Source organism: Leucopleurus acutus (assembly GCF_964270905.1).
Source record: "Leucopleurus acutus genome assembly, chromosome: 1".
NCBI classification, from domain to species: Eukaryota; Metazoa; Chordata; class Mammalia; order Artiodactyla; family Delphinidae; genus Leucopleurus; species Leucopleurus acutus.
Window position 1 is genome coordinate 133659187 of NC_139142.1, and position 9469 is coordinate 133668655.

Genomic DNA, 9469 nt, shown 5'->3' on the forward strand with positions numbered 1-9469 from the left:
TACGCGGGCCTCTCACTGTTGTGGCCTCTCCCGTTGCGGAGCACAGGCTCCGGACGCGCAGGCTCAGCGGCCATGGCTCACGGGCCCAGCCGCTCCGCAGTATGTGGGATCTTCCCGGACCGGGGCATGAACCTGTGTCCCCTGCATTGGCAGACGGACTCTCAACCACTGCGCCACCAGGGAAGGCCCTCCTTCAGCCCCTTCTTTTGTTTTGTTTTTTGTTTGTTTGTTTGTTTTTTCTTTTTTTTTTTTCCCAGCCCCTTCTTAATCCCTCCAGCTCCTCCCTGACCCTTACCCCAGGGAACCACTGAACTGCTTTCAGTCGCTGTAGATTAGTTTGCGTTTTCCAGAATATTATATAAATGGAGTCATATAATATATACTCTTTTTGTCTTCTTTCAGTCAGCATAATTATTTTGATATTCATCCATGTTGTTGTATAACTTAATAGATCCATTTTTGTTGCTGAGTAGCAATCAATTTCAAGGACATGCAACAATCTGTTTACCATTCACCTCTTGCTGAACATTTGGGTTGTTTGCAGGTTTGGGTTATTACAAGTAAAGCTACTATGAACATTCATGTATAGGTCTTTATAAGGCTCTGTGCTTTTTTTTTTTCCGGCCACTTGGCATGCGGGCGTGGGTGTGGGGTGGGAGGTGTTCCCCCTGCAGTGGAAGCTCGGAGTCTTAACCACTAGACCGCCAGGGAAGTCCCTATGGCTATGTGCTTTTATTTCTTATACAGAAATACCCAGGAGTAGAATGGCTCGGTCGTATGAAGGGTGGTCATATGGAAGTTATGTTATGTTTAACTTCTTAAAAAACTGCCAAGCTGTTTTCCAAAGTGGTTACACTGTTTTACATTCCCACCAGTAGGGTAGGAAAAGTCTAGTTACTTCACATCCTCCCCAAACACTTGACTTCAGTCTTTATAATTTTAGAAATTCTAATAAGTGTCCATAGTTTTAAGTTTTACTTTTAGGTCTGTCATCTCTTTTGAGTTAATTTTGGTGTATATATATGAGGTATCGATCAAATTTAATTTTTGTGTGTGTGTATGAGTATCTAATTGTTCAAGCATCATTTGTGGAAAAGATTTTCCTGTTTACAATGAATTCACTTTCTTTAATAGATACAGGGCTATTTAAATTATTTCTTACTTTCTGAGTTAGCTTTCACACTTTGTATCTTTTGTTATGGAATTTGTCCATTTCATCTAAGTTGTCAAATTTATTGGCAAAACGTTTTTATGAATGATATCAAGCATCTTTTCATGTGCTTATTGGCCATTTATATACATTATTTGGAGTAATGTCTATTCAGATCTTTGGCCCAAGTTTTTAGTTATTTATTTGTCGTTTTATTGTCTATTTATTTGAATACTTGCGTTGAAAGAATTCTTTATGTATTCTATATACAAGTCCCTTAACAGATTTATAATTTGCAAACCTTTTCTCCCATTCTGTGAGTTATCTTTTCCCTTTCTATTTTTTTTTCTTTTCCCTTTCTTGAGAGTGTTCTTTGAAGTGCAAAAATTTTTAATTTGATAAAGTCTATTTTATCTAATTGTTCTTCTGCTACTGTGCATTTGGTGTCATATCTAAGAATCCATTGTCTAATTCAAGGTTTACTACTGTGTTTTCTTCTAAGAGTTTTATAATTTTACCTCTTACATTAAGGAATTTGACTATTTTGAGTTACTTTCTGTATATAATATGAGCTAAGAGTTTCAACTTTGTTTTTTTGCATGTGAATATCCAACTGTCTCAGCACAATTTGTTGAAAAGACTATTCTCTAACAATAGAGTGGTCTTTGCACCCTTGCTGAAAGTCAGTTGACCACAGACACACAGGGTTTATTTATGGACTCTCAATTCTATTCCATTGATCTATTTGTCTGTCCTTATGCTGCCACCACACTGTCTTCATTACTGTTGGCTGCTTTGTAGTAAGTTTTGAAGTGAGGAAGTATGCATCCCCCAACTTTGTTCTTCTTTTTCAAGATTGTTTTAGCTATTCTGGGTCCCTTGCAATTCCATATGAATTATAGGATCAGCTTGTCAATTTCTACAAAGGTCTTAGCTGGGATTCTGATACGGATTGTGTTGAATATGTAGATCAAATGGCGAGTATCGCTATCCTAACAATATTAAGTCTCCTGGAACTTCCTTGGTGGTCCAGTGATTAAGACTCCATACTCCCAATGCAGGGGGCCTGGGTTCGTTCCCTGGTCAGGGAACTAGATCCCACATGCCACAACAGAGATCCCGTACTTGGCAATGAAGATCTCATGTGCCACAACTAAAACCCAGCCCAGCCAAATAAATAAATAAATATTTAAAAATATATATATATTAAGTCTCCTGATCCATGAACATGGGATGTTTTTCCATTTATTTAGACCTTCTTTAATTTCTTCCAACACTGTTTTCTAATGTTTCTCATTTCTTCTGTTAAATTTATTCTTAAGTATTTTATTCTTTTTGATACTATTGTAAATGGAATTGTTTTCTTAATTTTATTTTCAGATTGTTGATTAATATATAGAAATACAATTGATTTTTGCATATTGATCTTTTACCCTGAAACCTTCCTGAACTTGCTTATTAGTTCTAATAGTATTTTTGTGGATGTGTGTGTGGATATCTTAGGACTTTCTATATACAAAATGATGTCATCTGCAAATACAGGTACTTTTATTTCTTCCTTTCTAATCTTGATGCCTTTTATTTCTGTTTCTAATTGCCCTGACTAGAACTTCTAGTACAATTCTGATTAGAAATAGTGAGAGCAGACATCCTGATCTTAGGAAGAAAGCACCAACTATGAAAGTATTAACATCATATTAAGGATGTGAGCTGTGGGTTTTTTGTAGTTGTCCTTGATTGGGTTGAGGCAATTCCCTTCTATTCCTAATTTGTTTGTTTGTTTGCGGTACGCGGGCCTTTCCCGTTGCGGAGCACAGGCTCTGGACGCGCAGGCTCAGCGGCCATGGCTCACGGGCCCAGCCGCTCCGCGGCATGTGGAATCCTCCTGGACCGGGGCGCAAACCTGCGTCCCCTGCATCGGCAGGCGGACTCCCAACCACTGCGCCACCAGGGAAGCCCTGTTTGTTTGTTTTTAAATTATAAGTGGGTTTTAGATTGTGTCAAATGCTTTTTTTTGTTTTGTTTTGTTCTGCATCTTTTGAGATAATCATGTGCTTCTTAAAAATGCTATTGATAAAGTATATTACATTAATTGATATTTGGATATTTAACCAACCTTGCAACGTTCCTGGGATAACTCCCACTTGGTCATGGTCATGGTGTAATTCTTTTTATATGTTGCTGGATTCAGTTTGCTAATATTTTGTTAAGGATTTTTGCATCCATATTCCTAAGAGATATGGGTCTGTAGTTTTCTTGTGATTTCTTTGGTTTTGGTATCAGGGTAATTCTGCCTGATAGAATGAATTGAGAAGTGTTCCCTCCTTTTCTACTTTCTGGAAGAGTTTATGAAAATATTGATATTAGTTCTTTTTTAAATATTTGGTAGAATTCATCAGTGAAGACATCTGAGCCTGTAGGTAATTTTTTAAGTTAATATTTCGATGTCTTTACTTGTTATAGGTCTTTACAGATTGTTTCTTCTTACGTCAGTTTCAATGGTTTGTTTCTTTCTAGGAATTTGTCCATTTATTGGTATCTAATTTATTGGTATATAATGTTCATAGTATTTCTTTTTAATCTTTTTTATTTCTGTAATGTCAGTAAGAATGTTACCTCTTTCATTTCTGATTCTAGTAATTGAGTCTTTTTTTTGTCTTTTTAAATTTATTTATTTATGGCTGCATTGGGTCATTGGGTCTTCGTCACTGCACACAGGGCTTTCTCTAGCTGTGGCGAGTGGGAGCTACTCTTCGTTGCGGTGTGCAGGCTTCTCATTGTGGTGGCTTCCCTTGCTGCTGAACATGGGCTCCAGACACGTGGGCTTCAGTAGTTGTGGCACGCAGGCTCAGTTGCTCTGCAGCATGTAGAATTTTCCCAGACCAGGGCTCGAACCCCTGTCCCCCGCACTGGAGGGTGGATTCTTAACCACTGGGCCACCCGGGAAGTCCCCTTTTTTTTTTCTTGATAGTTCTAACTAAAGGTTTGTCAATTTTGTTGATCTTTAAAAAAAAACAAAACAGCTTTTGGTTTATTGATTTTCTCTGTTTTTCTATCCTCTATTTCACTAATTTACATTCTAATTTTTATTATTTCCTTACCACTCCTTGTTTTAGACTTAGTTTGCTCTTCCTTTTCCAGTGTCTTAAGGTGGAAGGTTAGGTTATTGATTTGAGATCTTTCTTGTTTTATAATATAGGTATTTACAGCTATAAATGTCCCTCTAAGCACTGGTATAGCTGCATCCCATAAGTTTTGGTATGTTGTGTATTCATTTTCATTTATTTCAAGGTATTTTCTAATTTCCCTTGTGATTTCTTCTTTATTTTCTTGTTTTGTATTGTTTTGTTTTCTTTTTTTGTGTGTGTGATTTCTGCTGTGATTTCAGAGTTGTTGCTTAATTTCTACATATCTGTGAATTTTCTAAATTTCTTTTTGTCATTGATCTCTAATTTTATCCCATGTGGGTTAGTTTTCATTTCTGAAAGTTATTTTTCTTGGGTAAAACATTTTAGGTTGATATTTATTTTTCCTGTCTGTATTTTAAAGACTTGGCTCCACTGTCTTCTTGCTTGCCTTGTTTCTTTTTTCTTTCCTTCTCATTTTATAAATCAATACTCCTAAGAGTTTAGTAAATGTTTCACATGAGAGATACTTATGTTTTATGTAGGAGTATAATTTGCCTTTAGTCACAGTTAATAAGTCATAAATCATGGATATTACTTGCCTTGTGATAAGCCTAGTTTCACTTGAAAAACTTGGAGAGAAGAGGTTAGTTATATATATTCTCAAATTCAAATTTTGTGGTCACCAATTCTCTTGATTTCCTTTTTGACTCAGTGGTTAAGGTTGTGTTACTTAGTTTCCACATATTTGTGGATTCTCCTATTTTTGTGATTCAGTTGATTTCTAGTTTCATTTTGTTCAGAAAATCTTGGTGTGATTTCCATATTCTTCAATTCATTAAGACTCTACTGTGACATACATGTCATCTATCCTGGAGAAAGTTCTGTGATTGCTTGAGAAAAATGTAAATTATTCTGCTATTGGGCAAAAAGTTTTGTATATATCTTTTAGATCCATTTTTTATAATGTTGCCCAGATCCACAGATGTTTTAAATTGATTTCTGTCTCAATGGTTTTTGTTTTTTTAAAACGTAGATTTTATTTATTTATTAATTTTTGGCTGCATTGGGTCTTTGTTGCTGCGCGCAGGCTTTCTCTAGTTGCGGCAAGCAGGGGCTACTCTTCATTGTGGTGCGCCGGCTTCTCATTGCGGTGGCTTCTCTTGTTGCAGAGCATGGGCTTAGTTGTGGCACACGGGCTTAGTTGCTCCGTGGCATGTGGGATCTTCCTAGACCAGGGCTCGAACCCTCATCCCCTGCATTGGCAGGTGAATTCTTAACCACTGTGCCACCAGGGAAGTCCTCAATGTTTTATCCATTATTGCAAGTCCTGTATTAAAGTCTCCTACTATTATTGTGTTTCTCTCAATTTCTCCTTTCAGATCTGCCAATATTTGATTTACATACTTTGGTGATTTGATGCTGGGTGCATATATGTTTACAATTGCTCTATCTTCCTATTGAATGACCCTTTTATCATTATGTAATGATCTTCTTTGTCTCTAGTGACAGTTTCTGGCTAAAAGTCAGCTTTGTGTGATTTAAATATAGCCACTTCTGCTTTGTTTTGGTTAACATTTGCATGAAATATCTTTTTTCATCACTTCACTTTCAGCCTATGTGTGTCCTTGAATCTAAAGTGAGTTTCTGGTAGACAACAGATCTTGGCTTTTTATCCATTCAGCCACTATGTATCTTTTTGAAGGTCTGATTGTCTTTATTAGGTGATTCATGAGTCAGGTAGCATTCTATCTAGGAACTAGAAGGAGGCCCAGAGGGGAAGGCTTTTAGAGGCAAAAGGACGGTGGGGCAAGGAGGTTACTAGCAAAATGAAAAAAAGAATTGTTTCAGGCCAGGTCATCTTCTTTGGCCGGGAAAGGAAGGGTGGGGTGGGGGGGTCTCATTATGCAGATTGCCTCACTGATTAGTGCTAATTAGGAAATTTAAGGTATTTATTTAAAAACCACATTCCTGGGAGAGGTTGAAAGTACAATTAAGTCTTGGTTTGCTGTCCTGGGGGCAAATAACTCCATTTTGGGCTTGTTACTTCTTTTTAACAATTCCCCCCTTTTGATCAAACTCTCACCCTGAGAGATGTGATCAAAATTTAAGGTATTAGTGCCACTCTGAACTATGTATCTATGGATGCTTGGTGTGGTATCCACAGACCTTAATGTTTTGTTTAATCCCTGTGACATTCACAGGTCATGGTTCCAGTTTCCTAATCCTTAAAGTGGTCATTCTCCTTGTTCCTTTTCTGACATCCCAGTCTTAGGGAGATCATTTGCTTGACATTTAACAGCTGTGAACACGCATTTCAAAGCTTTTGAGAGAATATAATGCACCAGGGGGATTTTTATGATAACTATAAGCAGGAGAATTCCCAGTGTTTGGAGTGTACTTTGAAGCCATGGTCCCCAAGACCCAAACCAATCAGAATCAAATAAGTCAAAGAAAGACCCTACTGAAAGAGTCATCTTCTTAAGTCAAGTTTGCTCAATACTGTTACGTAACTGAGTTTCAACTTTCCCAGAAGTATTAACCCAGGTATAACGGGTACACTTGCATTGTTTCTGACAAAAAAAAAATCTGCTATCCTTATTTTTGTCTGTTTGTATGTAGTGTGTCTTTTTTTCTTAGGCTGCTTTTAAGTCTCTCTCTTTATCACTTTTTTTTTTTTTTTGGAAACTAGTATTTTATTAAGGAATCCACTTCTATGACTTATGAAGTCCAGGCTGAGTTAATAGTGATGAGTTCTGGAGGTAATGACACCCAACTCTGACTTTCTGGTTATAACCACTGTCTTCTCTCTCTATCCCAACTGAAATCCCAGACTCATGAGGCCTCAATCCCTGCCCTCCTATTCCTGGAAGATGCCAAAGCCAACTATGTAAGAGCCTTTTTCAGAGGAAAAGACGACTTTTGTCTTCCCAGAAGACAAACCCTCTACTTTGCTTTATGAGGCAGACAGCAACCCCAAACCACAGAAAGGTTGAGAATTCTCCTTATCACTTTTTAAAAACAATTTTGATATACTTTGGTATAGGTTTTTTTTTTCCTTTTTCTTTTTTTTTTTCTTGGCTGAGTAGAGAGTACTTTATTGATGGTACATGACAAAGTAGGAGTCCTCCAAAGTAGGGCTTGGGAGAGCCCCAACTGTGATGGGGTCACAGTTTCTTGTTCTTGGAAACTGTCAAGAACGAGAGATTCTCAGAGTCTTGGGAGACTGAGTTGAGGCAAGGACTCCCCAGCAGCTGAGGACCTCTCTCTTCCTCTCGCGTTCTTAGTAGGGCTGATGGTCCAGGGACTCTTACTCTTTGGAGGCCATGTGGACCATAAGGTTCATCCCCCTGTTGCTATAGTCAGATGCATTGTCATACCAGAAAATGAGCTTGATAAAGTGGTCATTGAGAGCAGTGCCAGCCCTAGCATCAAAGGTGGAAGAGTGGGTGTCACTGTTAAAGACTCAGGAGACAATCTGGTCCTTAATGTAGCCCAGGATGCCCTTAACTGACCCTTTGATACCTGCTTTACCACCTTCTTGATGTCATCATATTTGGCAACTTTCTCCAAATGGAGGTCAGATCCAGAACCAACACACTGTGGGTGGGGACATGAGAGGCCACGCCAGTGAGCTTCCCATTCAGCTCAGGGATGACCTTGCCTACAGCCTTGGCAGCACCAGTAGAAGCTGGGATAATGTGCTGGGCAGCCCCATGACCATCACACCACAGCTTCCCAGAGGAGCTATCCACTGTCTTCTGGGGGGCAGTGATGGCATAGACTGTGGGTGTGAGTCCCTCCATGATACCAAAGTTGTCATGAATGATGTTGGCTGAGGGGAGCGGGGGCAAGCAATTGGTGATGCAGTAGGCATTGCTGACAATCTTGAGTGAGTTGTCATATTTCTCATGGTTCATGCCCATGACATACATGGGGGCATCAGCAGAAGGAGCAGAAATGATGACCCTTCTGGCTCCACCCTTAAAATGAGCCCCAGCCTTCTCCATGATACATGAAGACACCAGTGGACTCCACAACATATTTGGCACCAGTATCATCCTATTTGATGTTGGTGGGATCTTACTCCTGAAAGATGGAGATGAGCCTTCCATTGATGACAAGCTTCCCATTCTCATCTTTCTGCCATTGAATTTGCCATGGGTGGAATCATACTGGAACATGTTGACCATGTAGTTGAGGTCAATGAAGGGGTCATTGATGGAGACATTATCTACTTTGCCAGAGTTAAAAGTAGTCCTGGTGGGACTTCCCTGGTGGCTCAGTGGTTGGGAATCTGCCTGCTAATGCAGGGGACACAGGTTCAAGCCCTGGTCCGGCAAGATCCCACATGCCAAGGAGCAGCTAAGCCCGTGCGCCACAACTACTGAAGCCCGAGCACCTGGAGCCCATGCTCTGCAACAAGAGAAGGCCCCGCTCGCCACAAGTAGAGAAAGCCCACGCACAGGAACAAAGACCCAAAGCAGCCAAAAATAAATTAATTAATTAATTTATTAAAAAAAAAAAAAAGTAGTCCTGGTGACCAGGCACCCAATACAGCTGTATTCGTCTACTCCAGCCTTCACCATCATGTCTCAGTGACACGGCTGGCACTGCACAAGAAGATGCAGCTGTCTTGGGAATTCCCTGGTGGTCCAGTGGTTAGGACTCTGTGCTTTCACTGCCGAGGGCCCAGGTTCAATCTTGGTCTCTCTTGTGCTTTCTGTTGGATGGGGAAGACCAGAGGGCTTGGTATAGTTTCTTTATGTTTATAGTGCTTGGAGTTAATTATCTTAGATCTATGGATTTATTGTTTTTATCAAATTTAGAAATGTTTCAGTTAATTTTTTCCTTCAAATATTTTTTCCTGTCTTCTTCCCTCAGGTTACATATATAGAAATATTAGGTCGCTTGAAGTCATCTCACAGCTCACTGATGCCATGTCATTATTATTATTATTAGCCTTTTTTCTCTAGGTGTTTTATTTTGGATAGTTTCTATTACTATGTATTAAAATTCACTAATCTTCTGCCATGTCTAGTGTTCTATTCATCCATCTAATGTATTTTTATCTCAGACATTATAGTTTTCATAATTTCAACTTGGGTCTTTTAAAAAATACCTTCTATATCTCTATTTAACATGGTCAGTCTTTTCTTTATCTTCTTGAACATATGGAATATAGTTAGAATAA

The 9469-nt window shown here is 38.9% G+C and overlaps 1 pseudogene across 1 annotated transcript; it reads right to left on the bottom strand.

The window, feature by feature from the left end:
• Nucleotides 1–6287: 6287 nt before the first annotated feature.
• LOC309969289 (glyceraldehyde-3-phosphate dehydrogenase-like) lies at nucleotides 6288–9005 on the bottom strand (annotated as a pseudogene). The gene has a single exon. The product of its transcript is annotated as a glyceraldehyde-3-phosphate dehydrogenase-like (transcript).
• Nucleotides 9006–9469: the final 464 nt, after the last annotated feature.